A 17718-nucleotide genomic window follows, 5' to 3' on the forward strand; every position below is an offset into this window, starting at 1 on the left:
TGGAGGCCCAGTTAAGCAGTACAGCCCCCTGTTTGGGAGTCCTGAGAGGAGCAGGAATATAAACTTCCTTGTCTTTAGTCACGTTAAGGAACGCATTAGCCACCTCAACCCAAGGGATGGGGTCTGGATACTCCTCCAGAATAATGCCACCAGTCCAGGGCCATGCACTCCTGCCCCTCTTCTGGTCAGGCCTGCAGATGTTACTTACATTCTCCTGATCACGACCCAAATCCTTTCTCTTCCTCATCACCACCTTTAGCAAGGTCAAAGGATTTGAGGGCTCATCAAGCACATACAAGCATAAGGTTGCAGTAGCATGCAAAAAGCTTTATATGAGCGATGCTTTGATAGGGATGCATGGGGGAGTTCTCTCCCAGCATTCAACCGTCTAGTTGTGGTGTATGGGCCACTACCCAGAAGGAGAGGAAGGAAAGTGAACCACCAAAGGATAGGGAGATGGGGATGGGGTTTATGTGTCTGGATCAAGTGTCAGCAGCTCAGTGGGGATTCTGTGACTTATAGAGCTCCAAAGGGCAATCGAAGTATGTAGTGTGGGAAACCTCTAATTTTTTTTGTGGACATTTCTATAGCCTTGGATAGTATCTTCACATGTATGTACTGATCCACACTCTGCTGAAGAACCAAGATTCTGAAAGTCTCTGGGATTCTCTTCCCGTGAAGCTCTCTATTCTCTGGAACTGTAATCTGTGACTTCCCTGTCTCCTTAACTGAGAGAGTTCTCCATGCCCTGTCTCATTTCCCTTTTTTCGTACTTTGATCTGTAACCTTCTCAAAGTAGTTAGCTCTCAGGGTCATTATCCTATATTATCTGATGTCAAATGCCTTGAAAACTGTTGTTTAATATATTTGGCTTCTCTTTTGCTGTTTCAGATGGAAGAATAAATCTGGTTTCTGTTACTCCATATTTTCCAAAAGCAGTATTCCCTGAATTAAAAAAAAAATAAGTCTAAAAATGCTTTCTAAACATTTTGGGTTTTTATTTCTGCCTAGCCCTAACCATAAGTGTTGCTCAGCCCCATATCATTTTCATACTATACCTATCTGTAGTTAAGCTCATCCTCTTTCTTTGACTCACTTAACATCTATGTACAGGTGATTCCTGAATCTCTAGCTATAGCCCGATTCTCCCAGAATTCCACACTCTTTAACCAGCTGCCTGTGTGCTGAGCAGTTTCACTTAGATGTCTCAGGGAAGCTCAAAATCAGCAGGTCCAAAATTCACTATCATTATTTATATCAAACTTGCTCCTCCTTCTGTATGTCCTTTTTCCACGAGTGGTACCATTCTCTAATCAATTGTTCAAAGAAAAAAGTAAATAAAAATAAAAATAATCAGATAAATAAATCCTTTGGATTCATCCTGGAATCCTCCATTTCCCTGTTCTCAAGTTTGTTGATCCCAAAGACTTCTGTATTTCACTACACAAATCTCTCTAACACCTGTCCACTTTTCTGTAGCTCTAATCACATCATTGTAATCCTAGTAAAAGAGGACACTGAATGGGAAATATACTGTTGATTATGAATGTCTGACTGTGGTCTTAGCTATCGATATCTGGGTACTAGTCTGAAGAGAGTCATTTACAGCCATAGCCTGACATTACCCATAGGGCTTACAAAGAGCAAGCAGAACTGGACCTAGATATGCAAAAAGTTTCCTGAGTCTCACTATCCTTCCTGGGAGGGATATTGGCCCATTCAGTCCAATGTCACTGACAGTACATGATGATGAAGAAGTTGGTAAGTTTTTATAGTTTCCAAGCTGTTAAAGCTTCTATGAATCTTGAAGTGCTGACTCCTGGGAATTCTAGAGGAGATGAAGATGGCCAGCAGATGAACCACAGCCTCAGAGTTGGCCAGGATTCCAAGTTCTCTGAGCCTGCTGAGGGGGTGGATTACCCTCACCTGAAATTACCTCTGTTTCCTTGTCACATCTTCAAGTTTTTCACATACAGCAGTTCCTGCTTTTCTGTGTGCTTCCCCTGTAGCCCACTCTTGGTATTTATTGATAAGGGCATAGACTGTGGTATCATAAACTCCCAGGCTTGAACTCAGGCCCCACAATTTAAATGACAATTAACAAGTTGTTTACTATTGTTATGTCTCAGAGGCTTCATTTGTAATATGGGTATAATACTAACGACCTTGAAAACCCTGACAGAGAATAGTATATATCATGTGACTCCAGGATATAGGTGAAATAGTACTGTTGAGTAATGAATTTGGAAAATTGATCCAAGAAATTAAAAACAGACCTGCTTGAGAAATGTTAGAAAATGAAAAGTAGGATCTCTTGAATACCCCTTTCACATATATTCAAAAATATTTTCAAGCATTAATTTTTTTTGTTTCTTTCTTTTCTTTGTTTTGTTTCTTAAGTTCCACGTATGAGTGAAGTCATATGGAATTTGTCTTTTTCTTATTGACTTATTTCACTTAGTATTATACCCTCTAGGTCCTTCCATACTGTTGCTAATGGTAAAATTTCATTCCTTTTGCTGCTTAAGTAATATACCACTATATATAGATTATATATATATATATATATATAATCTATATATAGTATTATATATTCCATTATATAAGTGTATATATATACATATATTCCACTATGTATATGTATATATATATATGAATTTTTAAATGTTTAAGAGTTTTTAAATGTTTATTTCTTTTTGAGAGGAAGAGAGAGAGAGAGAGAGAATGAGCAGATGAGAAAGAAAGGGGCAGGGAGAGAGGAAGACACAGAATCTGAGGCTGACTCCAGGCACGAAGCTGTCAGTGCAGAGTCGGCATGGGGCTCAAACTCATGGACTCAAGATCTTGACCTGAGCCGGGGCGCCTGGGTGGCTTAGTCGGTTAAGCATCCGACTTTCACTTAGGTCATGATCTTGCGGTTCGTGGGTTCGAGCCCCGCGTCGGGCTCTGTGCTGACTGCCGGCTCAGAGCCTGGAGCCTGTTTCAGAGTCTGTATCTCCCTCTCTCTCTGACCCTCCCCTGCTCACGCTGTCTCTCTCTCTCTCTCTGTCCTAGAAATAAAAAATATTAAAAAAAAAAAAAAGATCTTGACCTGAGCCAAAGTCAGAAGCTTAAAGAACTGAGTCACCCAAGTGCCCCTATACTCTCTTTACCCATCCATCTATGAATAAACATTTGGGTTGGGTCCATATCTTGACTATTGTCAATAGTGCTGCAATAGACACAGGGGTGCATATACCTTTACGAATTAGAGTTTTTGTTTTCTTTGTGCAAACATCCGGTGGTACAGTTACTGGATCTAATTTTTTTTTAATTTTTTGAGGATCTTCTATACTATTTTCAACAGTGGCTACACCAGCTTGCATACCCACTAATAATGCACAAGGGTACCATTTTCTCTACATCCTCACCAACACTTGTTATTTCTTGTCTTTGATTTTAGCCATCTGATAGTTGTATGGTGACATCTCATTGTGGGTTTGGTTTGCAATTCCCTGATGATTAGTGATGTTGCGTATCTTTTCATGTGTCTGTGGGCCATCTGTATGTCTTCCTTGGAAAAATGTCTATTCATGTCTTCTGCCCATTTCTTAATCTGATAGGCTTTTTTGGGGATTGAGTTCTAGAAGATATTTATATATTTTAGATATTAGCCTCTCATTGGATACAAGATTTGCAAATACCTTCTTCCATTCAGTATATTGACTTTTTGTTTTGTTGATGGTTTCCTTCATTATGCAAAAGTGTTTTATTTTGGTGTAGTCCCAATAATTTAATTTTGCTTTTGCTGCCCTTGCCAAAGGAGACATATCTAGCAACCTGTTTCTACAGCTTATGTCAAGGAAATTACTGCCTATGCTTTCCTCTGAAATTTTATGGTTTCATGTATAACATTTAGGTCTTTAATCCAATTTGAGATTATTTTTATTTATGATGTAAAAAATAGTCTATTTTCATTCTTTTGCATGTAGCTGTCTAGTTTCCCCAGTACCATTTGTTGAAGAAAATGTCTTTTGCTTAATGCATATTCTTGCCTCCTTTGTTGTAAATTAATTGACCCTCTAAGCATGGGTTTATTTCCAAACTCTTTATTCTGTTCCATTGATCTATGTGTCTATTCTTGTGCCAGGACCATACTGTGTTTATTACTACAGCTTTGTAGTATATATATTGGCATCTGAGATTGTGATACCTCCAGTTTTGTTCTTTTTCAAAATTGCTTTGGTGATTCAGGGTCTTTTGTGGTTCCACATAAATTTTAGATTATGTGTTTTCGTTCTGTGAAAAATGCAGTTGGTACCTTTTTGTCTTTTTTTAAATTAATTTATTTATTTTTGAGAGAGACAGAGACAGTGCAACCAGGGGAAGGGCAAAGAGAGAGGGAGAGAGAGAGAATCCCAAGCAGGCTCCACAATGCCAGCTGCAGAGCCTGACATGGGGCTTGGACTCATGAATTGTGAGATCATGACCTGAGCCAAAACCAAGAGTTGGTCGCTTAGCTAACTGAGCCATCCAGGTGCCCCACTGTTGATATTTTGATAAAGATTGCATTAAATCTGTAGATTGCTTTGGATAACATGGACATTTTAACAATACTGTCTCTCCCAATTCATGAGCATTGAATATATTTCCTTTTGTTGTGTATGTCATCTTCAATTTCTTTCATCAATGTTTTATAATATTTATATAGTATTTATAGTCTTTTACTCCTGCTGGGATCCACACTGGCCTCACTGGATGACAGTCACAGCGGGGAAATGGCAGTGTTTTCACAGCTACTGCCATGAGAAACGAAAACTGGTATCTCCTTCTGCTACTACTAGCCCATGTTGGAAATGAGGCTGCTGGTAATGAACGGGCCTCACAATATTCCATATCAGACTGATATTCCCCACACAGATTGCTCATAAGGAAAAGCATATTCCTGCTTTTTCAAAAGAGATTGCAGATGAAAGCGTTGTGGATGATTGTCAAAAGGCTCTTCCTATGGGCCTTGCAGATCCAAGACTTAGATAATAAAGGGGGCTAAGAACTCAAGAGTTACAATTGAGTCTGGCCCTGAGACAAAGAGCCTATTTAGAGTTAAAGACAGATATCCACCCCCACCCAATTGTTTCTGCTTAGAGCACCAACCCCCCCAAGGCATTTGTGATTAGTATTTGGAGTGACTTATTCTGGCCTTGAATATTCTGATTGCACCCTGTGAAGGAACCTATTGAGGAACTTCTTTTGTGATTATGGGAGCTAACACTGTGTTTCCTGAAAGACCTGTTTTTCTTAATACTTTGCCTTAAACAAACAAGCTATTGACCCCTGCCCACAAAGAACTAACTTCACCCTTTTTATGCTAAAAACATTGTCTTGTATGCTAAAGATGCCTTCCTTCCCCATAGGATAAGCATCTAAATCACCTACCTCAATCACTATTGATAAAGGTTATGCAGGAGTCTTCTACAAATCTATGTTTCAGGAAGTTTTTACATATCAAAGAAGTTTGTCATCAGAAATCATTGTCTAAGGCAAATGCCACTTCTGTGTCATCCTCCAAACACTTAATCATAAAATAAAGTTGAGCCCCAGTCAGAGCAGAGATGCCTGCCTGGTGACCAGAAAGACTCTCGTGGCTCTCTCCTCCCTCCCTCGCCAACACCGTCCATCCTTCAAGGAACCCTGCACCCTGCTGAAGCCGGCCTCCGACATACTCCTTTGATAAAGTTTATCCTATGTGTTTCATTCTTTTTTGGTGCAGTTGTAAATAGGATTATTTTCTTATTTTCTCTTTCTGATAGGTCATATGCCACAGATTTCTATGTATTAATTTTGTATCCTGTGACTTTATTGAATTTGTTGATCAATTTTAGTAGTTTCTTTTATGTATGAAGTCCTTAGGGTTTTCTATATATACTATAATGTCATCTGTGAATAGTAAAAGTTTTACTTTTTCCTTACCAATTTGGATGCCACTTATTTCCTTTTCTTGTCTGCATGCCATAGCTAGGACTTCCAGTACTATGTTGAATAAAAGTGGTGAGAGTAGACATCCTTGTCTTGTTCTTGACCTTAGGATTAAAGCTCTCACTTTTTCACCACTGAATATGATGTTATCCATGTGATTTATATGTATGACCTGTATTATGTTAGGGATGTTCACTCTAAACACATTTTGTTGAGAGTTTTTATCACGAACAGATGCACTTTGTCAAATGCTTTTTCTGCATTTATTGAAATGATCATATGGTTTTTATCTTTTTCTTTTTAGTGTGATCTATCATCTTAATTGAATTGCAAATCTTGAAACACACTTGCACCCTTGCATCCCTGAACTAAATCCCATTTGATTGCGATGAATGATTTTTAAAAATATATTGATGGCTTTGGTTTGCTACTATTTTCTTGAGGATTTTTGCATCTATGTTCATCAGACATATTAGCCTGTAGTTTTCTTTGTTTTTTAGTGTTTTTGTTTGGTTTTGGTATCAGGATAATGTGGCCTCATAGAATGAATATAGATTACTTCCTTCCTTTTCTGTTTGTTTGTTTGTTTATTTCTAGGAGAGAGAGAGAGAGAGAGACAGCGCGAGCAGGGGAGGGCCAGAGAGAGAGGGAGTCACAGACTGAAACAGGCTCCAGGCTCAGAGCTGGCAATCAGCACAGAGCCAAAAGAGGGGCACGAAAACACGAACAAAGAGATCATGACCTAAGCGAAAGTCGGACGCTCAACCGACTAAGCCACCCAGGTGCCCCGTTCCTTTTCTGTTTTTTGGAAAAGTTTGAGGAGAATAGGTATTAACTCTTCATTTTTTTTTGTTTTCATTTAAATTCAGTTAAAATACAGTGTGATATTACTTACAGTTATACAATACAGTGATTCAACACTTCCATACATGTTTGGTAGAAATCACCTGTGAAGCCATCTAGTCCTTGGGTTTTGTGTGCTAGGAATTTTTTGATAAGTGACTCAACTTCATTGCTAGGAATTAGTCTGTTAAAAATTTCTATTTCTTCCTGATTCAATTTTGGAGGTTATATGTTTCTAGGAACTTATCCATTTCTTCTAGATTGTTCAGTTGGCATATAGTTTTTCATAATACTCTCTTATAATTGTATTTTTTGTGGTGTTGGTTGTTAGTTTTCCTCTTTCATATCTGATTTTATTTGTTTGAGTCCCACTACTTCTCTCTCTCTCTCTCTCTCTCTCTCTCTCTCTCTGATAAGTCTGACTATGAGTCTATCAGTTTTGTTGATCTTTTTAAAATAAAAGTTGCCTTTTAGTTTTGTTGTTTCCTTCACTGTGCAGAAGCTTTTGCTTTTGATGAAGTCCCAAAAATTTATTTTTGTTTTTGTTTCCCTTTCCTTAGGAGACATTTTTAGTAAGAAGTTGCTCTGGGGGAGTCTGGGTGGCTCAGTTGATTAAGCGTCCGACTTCAGCTCAGGTCATAATCTCACAGTTCATGAGTTTAAGCCCCGTGCTGGACTCTGTGCTGACAGCTCAGAGCCTGGACTCTGCTTCAGATTCTGTCTCCCTCTCTCTCTACCCCTCCCCTACTCATGCTCTGTCCCTGTCTCTCTCTAAAAAAGAAATAAACATTAAAGAAAAGAAGTTTCTCTGGCCAGTGTCAAAGGGGATATTGCCTATGTTCTCCTCTAGGATTTTAAGGGTTTCATGCCCAGATTTAGGGGTTTCATCCATTTTGCATTTATTTTGTGTATGGTGTAAGAAAGTGATCTAGTTTTATTCTTTTGTATGTTGCTGTCCAGTTTTCCCTACACCATTTCTTAGAGTGTGGTACTGGCACAAAAAGACACACAGATCAAAGGAACAGAATAGAAAACCCAGAAATGAGCCCACAACTATATGGTCAATTAATTTTCAACAAGGCAGGAAAAATAACCAACGGGAAAAAGAATGAGAAATTGTTTTAGCGATTAACATATCTTTTAATATTTTTAAATATTTTTAACGTTTAAAGTGTTTAAAGTTTATAATTTCTAGTAGGAAAACATTATCTGAATGAATACCCTAATGGCAAACCACTGTAAAATGTTTCAGTTGCATGTGGGGGAGAGGGGCAGGGATTATCTTCACAGCACCCTATCTTTCTCTATGAGAAGTTCAGAGGTACACTAGTTTCTGTTATTGCAATATCCACTAGGTGATCTAAGTTGCTTTTCCATTAGCAAGGGCTTTATTTGTCAGAAGGCCATTATGCTTGACCTCCAAATTCAGCTGACAATTTACTGATGAAATTCACAACCTTTGCGTTACTCTGGTGTTTTGACATTATTTGCTGGTTTCTAGGCCACAAATCCTAGAAGGACACCATAACTTCTGGATCCTGTATCGCTGCAAGAACCACTAGATCACTAAGAATTTCACTGAGCCCAGGCATTCCTGTCATTCCAGGCATTACTCCAGAAAATTACCAGGTATTCCTCCAGGAAAACCACCTGGTAAAGAGCACTATGGAGCTCCTGATTATCCTCTGGTTTCTCTCTTCCTCTGGGCTCTCTCATGTTCTTCCCAAGCCTTCTTAACACTTTTTTTTTTTAATTTTCTTACTATTGTTTTATTTAAATAACAGCATTCATGTTACTGAACTGAATAATGTATACATAATGTATACATAATGATATACAATACATAGAAACATCTATTTTTTCTTTAAAGATACTTTAAGAAAATAACATATGTATATACCATTGCATTGTATGATAAAGAGGTTTTCTTCTTTTTTTCCTAAACAGTTTATTGTCAACTTGGTTTCCATATAACACCCACTGCTCATCCCAACAAGTGCCCTCCTCCATGCACATCACTGCCACTTACCCCCCAGACCCATGAGTCCTCAGTTTGTTCTCAGCATTCAAGAGTCTCTCATGGTTGGCCTCCCTCCCTCTCCCCCACTATTTCCCCCCTTCGTCTCCCCCGAGGTCCTCCGTTAACTTCCCCTAATCCACCTATATGTGGAAACATATGGTATCTGTCCTTCTCTGCCTGACTTATTTCACTCAGCGTAACACCTGCAAGTTCCATCCATGTTGCTACACATGGCCAGATGTCATTGTTTCTCATTGCCATGTAGTATTCCATTGTATAAATATACCACATTTTCTTGATCCATTCATCGGTTGATGGACACTTAGTTTCTTTCCATGTTTCGGCTATTGTTGAGAGTGCTGCTAGGAATACTGGGGTCCATGTGCCCCTATGCATCAGCACACCTGTATCTCTTGGGTAAATTCCAAGCAGTGCTACCACTGGGTCATAGGGGAGTTCTCTTGCTAATTTTTTGATGAACCTACACACTGTTTTCCAGAAGAGCTGCACCATTTTACATTCCCACCAACAGTGTAGGAGGGTGCTCATTTCTCCATATCCTTGCCTGCATCTAAAGTCTCTTGATTTGTTCATTTTATCCACTCTGACTAGTGTGAAGTGGTATCTCAGTGTGGTTTTGATTTCTATTTCCCTGATGATGAATGATGCTAAGCATCGTTTCATGTGTCTGTTGGCCAACTGGATGTCCTCTTTGGAGAAGTGTCTGCTCATGTCTTCTGCCCATTTCTTCACTGGATTATTTATTTGTTTTTCGGGTGTGGAGTTTCGTGATTTCCTTATAGATTTTGGATAGTAGCCCATTATCTGATATGTCATTTGCAACTATCGTTTCCCATTCTGCCAGTTGCTCATTAGTTTCATTAATTGTTTCCCTTGCCATGCAGCTTTTTCTCTTGATGAGGCCCAAGAGTTCATGTTTGCTCTTCGTTCCCTTGTCTTTGGGGATATGTCAAGTAAGAGATTGCTGCGATTGAGGTCAAGGAGTTTGTTTCCTGTTTTCTCCTCTAGGAATTTGATGGGTGCCTGTCTCACATTCAGGTCCTTTACCATTTTGAGTTTATTTTTGTGTATGGTGTGAGGAAGTGATCTAGTTTCACTCTTCTGCATGTTGCTGTCCAGTTCTCGCAGCACCATCTGATAAAGAGGCTGTCTTTTTTCCATTGGATACCCTTTCCCACTTTGTCAAAGATTCATTGGCCATACATTTGTAGGTCTATTTCTGAGTTCTCTATTCTATTCCATTAGTCTATGTGTCTGTTTTTGTGCCAATACCATACTGTCTTGATGATTACAGCTTTGTAATAGAGGCTAAAGTCTCAGACTGTGATGCCTCCCATTTTGGTTTTCTTCTTCCATATTACTTTGTCTATTCGGAATCTTTTGTGGTTCCATACAAATTTTGGGATAGTTTGTTCTAGTTTTGAGAAGAATGCTGGTGCAAGTTATGGAGGATTGCATTGAATGTGTAGATTGCTCTGGGTAGTAATGACATTTTAACGGTATTTATTCTTCCGACCCATGAGCATGGAATATTTTTCCATTTCTTTGTGTCTTCTTCAATGTCCTTCATAAATTTTCTGTAGTTTTCATCATGTATATCTCCTATATCTTTGGTTAGGTTTATTGGTAGGTATTTTATGGTTCTTGGTGCAATTGTGAATGGGGTCAGTCTCTTGATTTCTTTTTCTGTTGCTTCATTATTGGTGTATAAAAACGCAACCGATTTCTGTATGTTCATTTTGTACCCTGCAACTTTGCTGAATTCATGGATCAGTTCTACTAGATCAGGTTTACTATGTAGAGTATCAAGTTGTCTACAAAAAGTGAAAGTTTGACTTCTTTGCCAATTCTGATGCCTTTGATTTCCTTTTGTTGTCTGATGGCTGATGCTAGGACTTCCAGCACTCTGTTAAACAATAGTGGTGACAGTGGACATCCCTGTCCTGTTCCTGATCTCAGGGGTAAGCTCTCAGTTTTGCTCCATTGAGGAATGATGTTAGCTGAGAGCTTCTCATAGACGGCTTTTATGATGTTTAAGTAAGTTCCTTCTATCACAACTTTCTCGAGGGTCTTTATTTATTTTTTTTAAATTTTTAATGTTTATTTTTGAGAGAGACAGACAGTGAGCAGGGGATGGGCAGAGAGAGATGGAGACACAGAATCCGAAGCAGGCTCCAGGCTTCGAGCTGTCAGCACAGAGCCTGATGTGGGGCTCGAACTCACAGGCTGCGAGATCATGACCTGAGCTAAAGTCGGACGCCCAACTGACTGAGCCACCCAGGTACCTCTCTCGAGGGTCTTTATGAAGAAGGGATGCTGTATCTTGTCAAATGCTTTTTCTGCATCTATCGACTGGATCATATGGTTTTTCTTGTGTTAATGTGATGGATCACATTGACTGATTTGTGAATATTGAACCAAGCCTGTAACCCAGGAATGAATCCCACTTAATCATGGTGGATCATTCCTTTTATGAGCTATTGGATTAGATTCATAAGTATCTTGTTGAGGATTTTTGCATCTGTATTCATCAAGGATATTGGTCTGTAGTTCTTTTTTTTTTTTTTTCTGGGTCTCTGTCTGGCTTGGGAATCCATGTGATTTTGGCTTCGTACTATGAGTCTGGAAGTTTTCCTTCCATTTCTATCTTTTGGAATAGCTTGAGAAGAATGGGTTTTAACTCTGTTTTAAATCTGGTAGAATTCCCTAGGGAAGCCATCTGGCCCAGGGCTCTCATTTGTTGGGTGATTTTTGATTACTGATTCAATTTCCTCACTAGTTATGGGTCTGTTCAGATTTTCTATCTCTTCCCATGTGAATTTTGGTAGTGAGTGTGTGTTTAGGAATTTGTCCATTTCTTCTAAGTAGTCCAGTTTTTTGTCATATACGTTTTCATCGTATTCCATGATAATTGCTTATATTTCTAAGGGGTTAGTTGTAATAAGTCCATTTTCATTCATGATCTTGTCTATTTTGGTGCTCTCTCTTTTCTTTTTGAGAAGTCTGGCTAGAGGTTTGTCAATTTTGTTTATTTTTTCAAAAAACCAACTCTTGATTTCATCGATCTGTTCAATTGCTTTTTGGATTCTATATTGTTATTTTCTGCTCTGATTTTTATTATTTCTCTTCTCCTACTTGGTTTGGGGTGCTGCTGTTGCTGTTCTTCTAGTTCCTTTATGTACACTGTTAGATTTTGTACTTGCTCTTTTTCTAATTTCTTGAAATAGGCCTGGAGTGCAATGTACTTTCTTTCTAGGACTGCCTTTGCCACATCCCATAGAGTTTGGATTGTTGTATTTTAATTTACATTTTTTCCATATATTTTTAAATTTCTTCTCTAATTGCCTGAATGGCCCATTCTTTCTTTATTAGGGTGTTCTTTAACCTCCATGTGTTTGGAGGTTTTCCAGACTTCTTCCTGTGATTGATTTCAAGTTTCAAAGCATTATGATCTGAGAGTGTGCATGGTATGAACTCAATTCTTTTATATTTATGGAAGGCTGCTTTATGTCCCAGTAGTGATCTATCTTGGAGTTTGTGCCATGCACATTTGAGAAGAAAGTGTATTCCATCGCCTCAGGATGTAGAGTTTTAAATATATCTGTCAGATCCATCTGGTCCAATGTGTCATTCAAGTCCATTGTGTCTTTAGTGATTTTCTGTCTAGTTGATCTATCTGTTGATGTAAATGGGGTTAAAGTCCCCCGCTATTAGCATATTCTTATCCATAAGATTGTTTCTGTTTGTGATTAATTGTTTTATGTATTTAGGTGATTCCATATTTGGTGCATAGACATTTATAATTGTTAGCTCTTCCTGATGGATAGACCCTGTAATTATTGTATAAATCCCTTCTTCATCCCTTGTTACTGTCTTTAATTTAAAGTCCAGTTTGTCTGATATACGTATAGCTACTCCAGCTTTCTTTTGACTTCCAGTAGCATGATAGATATTTCTCTCCATCCCCTTACTTTCAATCTGATGGTGTCCTCCAGTATAAAATGAGTTTCTTGTAGACAGCAAATTAATTGATTTTGTTTTTCTATCCATTCTTATACCCTATGTCTTTTGATTGGAGCATTCCGTCTATTTACGTTCAGTGTTATTATTGAAAAATATAGGTTTAGAGTCATTGTGTTGTTTGTAGGATTCATGCTTGTGGTGGTGTCTCTGGTACGTTGTATTCCTTGGAAGATTTTCCTAATAGAGTCCCCTCGGGATTTCTTGTAGGGCTGGTTTACTGGTGACGAATTCTTTCAGTTTTTGTTTATTTAGGAAGTCTTTATCTCTCCTATTCTGAACGACAGGCTTGCTGGACAGAGGATTCTTTGCTGCCTATTTTTCTTTTCACCACATTGAAGATTTCCTTCCATTCCTTTTGGCCTGCCAATTTTCAGTAGATAGGTCTGTCACCATTCTGATAGTTTTCCCTTTGTATGTTAGGGCCCTTTTCTCCCTAGCTGCTTTCACAGTTCTCTCTTTCCTTATATTTTGCCAGTTTCACTATGATATGTCATGCAAAGTTATGTCTGAGGGGAGTTCTCTATGTCTCTTGGTTTTAAATGTCTGTTTCATTCCCCAGATTGGGAATGTTCTCTGCTGTGATATGTTCAAGGACTCTGTCAGCACCTTTCCCTCTTTTTTCCTATCCTGGAGTTCCTATGATACGGGTATTGTTCTGTTTGATTGTATCCCTGAGCTCTCGAACTCTCCTTTCATGGTCCTGGATAAGTTTATCTCTTTTTTTCTCAGCTTCCTCTTTTTCTATAACTGTGTCTTCTAAGTCATTTATTCTCCTTTCTGCTTCTTCATTCCATGCATTGGGCACCTTGATTTTATTATGCATCTCATTTATAGCATTTTTTAATTCATCACAACTATTTTTAAGCTTCATAGTCTTTGAAGCAATAGTTTCTTTGATGTCTTCCATGCCTTTTTCAAGCCCAGAGATTAATTTTATGACTATTGTTTTAAATTCTTGTTCAATTATGTTGCTTATATTTTTTCAGTAGTTCTTTAGCTCTCATTTCTTCTTTAAATTTCTTTTGGGGAGATTTCTTCCATTTCATCATTTTGGTTAGCTTTCTATCTCTTGTTAGTTTTAAAAGCTTGTTATGCACCCTGCACCTACAAGTGCTACTGTATTAAAGAGGGCTCTTTGACTGTCCAGGGCCTGTCCATTTAGGAAGTGTTCTTTGAATGGTGTCTCTTGTTGAGACTTTGGTTATTTTATTTCCATACTCATAGTAGTATTAGAGACTCTCCACTATGTGTACTTTGGCTTCTTTCTTGAAGTAGCCCTGGAAAAAGAAAACAGACAACCACACAGGGAACAAAGGTATACAAACATACAGAGAAATCCAACAAACACGCAAACCGAAAGGGAAAAGGAAAAAGAAAAAAAGGAAGGGACCAAAAAACAAAACAAAACGAAAGAAAAAAGAGGAAGGAGGGAATACAAATAATAAAAATATAAATAAATATAAAATAAAAAATGAAGAAAAGAAAAAAGAAAAAACCCAAAAGACGAAGGACAGCCTAAAAGCATAAAACCAGAACTCCAAACAAATAAAGAGCTGGGTGTATGCAATGCTGATGGAAGAGTATATAGAAAGGGAAAAATGACAAGGCGGGGAGAAAACGAAATAGGAAATGAAATGATCAGGCAGAGAGTAAGAGGCTTGATTCAGAGGGAGAAATCATAGAATATTGTTAGAGGCGAGGAAAAAGAAATGAAGATAATGTTACTCAGAAAAACTATATAGTATAAACTATTTGTAAAAAAAAAAAATTAAAAAAAAAAAAGAAAAACTATATAGTCTGATTACTCCAGAGAGAGAAAGATAAAAAGGTAGTGGTGGAGGTGTAGAATGTACATCTAGAGAATGGATTAAATGTGACTGTTTAAGCAAACCAGTGACCAGAGTGCCCTGTCCTGCAGAGTGGAGGCTTATGAATGAGACAAGGGAGAATATATCTGAATAGAAATAATTATCTAGAAATAATCACAGCAGTGCATCCATGTTGGTCTTGCCCCGGGCTCCAGAAAAAAAAAAGCTCTCTAGAGGGGATGGGCGTGGTTTGGTGTAAGCAGGTCTTAGCCTTCACTATGACCCACAGGTCGCTCCCTGAGACCCCAACTTGGTGCTTGTGGGGAGAAAAATGGTGACACCCCAGTCCCTTTTCGAAGCAAGTGTTAGAAATCACTCCTTTGTGTCCGATCTCCCTGTGCTGAGGGTTTAGTCAAGATGGGCCTGTGTTCTATGCCCCATGCCCCGCCTCTTTTCCAGGTCCCAGTCTGCATGCTTTATTGATACCACAGGAAACAGTCCCACAGGTCACTGCTTCTCTGCTGCTGGGGGTCGTGCAGGAGGGGGGCGGGAGGGAGGGAGGGGGAAGCTGCGCAGCCTCAGATCTGCTGATGTCAAGCGGCAGCACAGCCTGGGATTTACCACCTCCGTGCTGCCCTGCAGGGGATCAAGCCTGGTGAACTCAGCCTAGGGCCAGCACCTCCGCACTGCCAGGGGTCAAGCCTCGTGAACACAGCTTCAGACTGAAGCCTCCGTGCCGCCGGGGATGGTGCTGGAGTACAGTAGAGCAGTTTTTCCTGGTGCCCTCTGGGACCACTTAGTTCAAAGTCAGCAACCCAGCTAGAACTAAAAACACTCTCCTTCCAAGCCAAGGTTTTTCTCTTCTCCAGGGACAATTCTATGAGCAGTTTCAGCCGCTCTTACTTTCCCCTCCACTCACCGCAGCTGCCCGCGAGGGGGTTCCCTCCCCTCCCTCCATGTCTCCAGTCCCAGCCCGCTTTTATCTTCCCCAGTTCACACTCACCCACTTATGAGGTTGCCTTCCCAGTGTACTCTGTCTCTTTCTCTTCCCAAACTCCTGTGGCTTAGTGTCCTATGGCTTCAGACCTTCTCTGTTTGAGAGATGGGTGCGAGCGAAATGCACGGAGCTCCCTACTTCTCTGCCATCTTGTTTCCTTCTTAACACTTTCTATTTTTGATCTCTCCCTCTTCACATTTTTGCTCATACTTCCTCCGATGTTCAGCAATTTTCTGGGTCGTCGGTTGAAGATTTTTCAGCATCACACTAGCATCTTTATCACAATCCAGTTTACAAGCAAGGGTAAAATCATGTGCTGCTCCTTCTGAATGGCCCAGAAGTCTGTGTGCTTTCTCTTGCCACTTGTAAGGCTGAGCTGAAGCAGAATTTATTTCAATAGCTCTTTCACAGTCTTGGATGGCAGCATTTGGCTTCTGTGATTTGATGAAGACACTGGCTCTCTTGGCATAAAGAATGGCCAACTGAGGATTCAGCTTGATGGCATCTGTGAACAAGTCAATGGCTTTCTGTAGTTTGCCATCATTTACAGCATTGATAGCAGCCACTTTTTAAATCATTTTCCTGAGGCCCCTGGGTGGTTCAGTTGGTTAAGCGGCCGACTTTGGCTCAGGTCATGATCTCGCAGTTCATGAGTTTGAGCCCCGTGTTGGGCTCTGTGCTGACAGCTCAGAGCCTGGAGCCTGCTTCAGATTATGTCTTCTTCTCTCTCTGTCCTTCTCCTTCTCATGCTCTGTCTCTCAAAAATAAATAAATATTAAAAAAATAAATCATTTTGCTGATCCATCATTTCCTCACTTATTTCTACAGTTTCATCTTCTATTTCCTGAGGGGCATTAGTATCTGGTTCAATCACAACTTCATTGTCAACTTCTGTATCACTTTCCTCACTGTCTAGCTTTATGTTTTCCTCTGCCTTCTTACTATCTGTTCTGTCTTCCTAGATATTGCTTTCTAAATTAGTTTTATGAATAGCATGGGTATTTTACTCCACCCCCATGCTCTCCACTCATCCCCCCAGGAAGCACACTTCCTTGGTGTGTAGGATGGTTGGATCCTGCTTACATGTTTTCCTGAAGGCCCAAAGATTGCTCACTTTGTGGGGGTCTCTGATCCAAAGGTTGTGGCAGGTGGCAGGTGTGGCTAAGGTCGCAACCTGATTCCAGGCATGAGTACTAGCTCAGCGTGACTGTGTGGAAAGGTCAGAATGAGAAAAAAATTTTTTAAATCTTACAATTTCACCCAAAGAATAAAATACCTAGAAATAAATATAACCAAGTAAGTGAAAGAACTGTACTCTGAAAAATGAAACACTTATTAACGAAATTGTAGATGGTGCAAATGAAAAGACATTTTCTATTCATAAATTGGAAATTAATATTGTCAAATGGTCCATTCAATCCTCTTTCTATCAAAATACAAACAGCATTTTTCTCAAAACTAGAACAAATAACACCAAAATTTGTATGAAATTAGAAAAAACCTCAAATAGCCAAAACAATTCTGAGAAAGAAGAGCAAAGCCAGAAGTATCACTATTCCAGATTTCAAGATATACTGTAAAGCTGTAGTAATCTAAACAGTATGGTACTGGTACAAAAATATACACATAGATCAATGGAACAGTATAATAAAAAGCCAAGAAATAAACCCATATTTATGTGGCCAATTAATCCATGACAAAAATGGCAAGAATAAACCTAGTAGTGGAAGTTCTTTATGCTGTTTTAATCAGTATACCTCACATGCTGCAAATTAGATAACATAGAAGAAATAGATTAAGTCTTAAAAATGCATAACTTACCAAAATAAATCATGAAGAAATAGGAAATATGAACAGACCATTGATAAGGAAGGAGATTGAATCAATAATAAAAAACCTCCCAACATAGAAAAGTCCAGAATCATATGATTTTACCAGTGAATTCAACTAAACATTTAAAGAATTAATACCTATCTTTCTCAAACTTTTCTAAAGAAAAAACTGAATCGGATAGAGCACTCCCAAACTCGTTTTGCAAAACCAGCAGTACC

At 39.0% G+C, this 17718-nt stretch overlaps 1 pseudogene; it reads right to left on the reverse strand.

Moving 5' to 3' along the window:
• Positions 1 to 8204: 8204 nt before the first annotated feature.
• On the reverse strand, positions 8205 to 16841 carry LOC120227599 (annotated as a pseudogene).
• Between the last annotated feature and the right edge of the window lie 877 nt (positions 16842 to 17718).

This window comes from Hyaena hyaena, unplaced genomic scaffold (assembly GCF_003009895.1).
Source record: "Hyaena hyaena isolate Hyena2069 unplaced genomic scaffold, ASM300989v1 scaffold_2562, whole genome shotgun sequence".
NCBI lineage: Eukaryota > Metazoa > Chordata > Mammalia > Carnivora > Hyaenidae > Hyaena > Hyaena hyaena.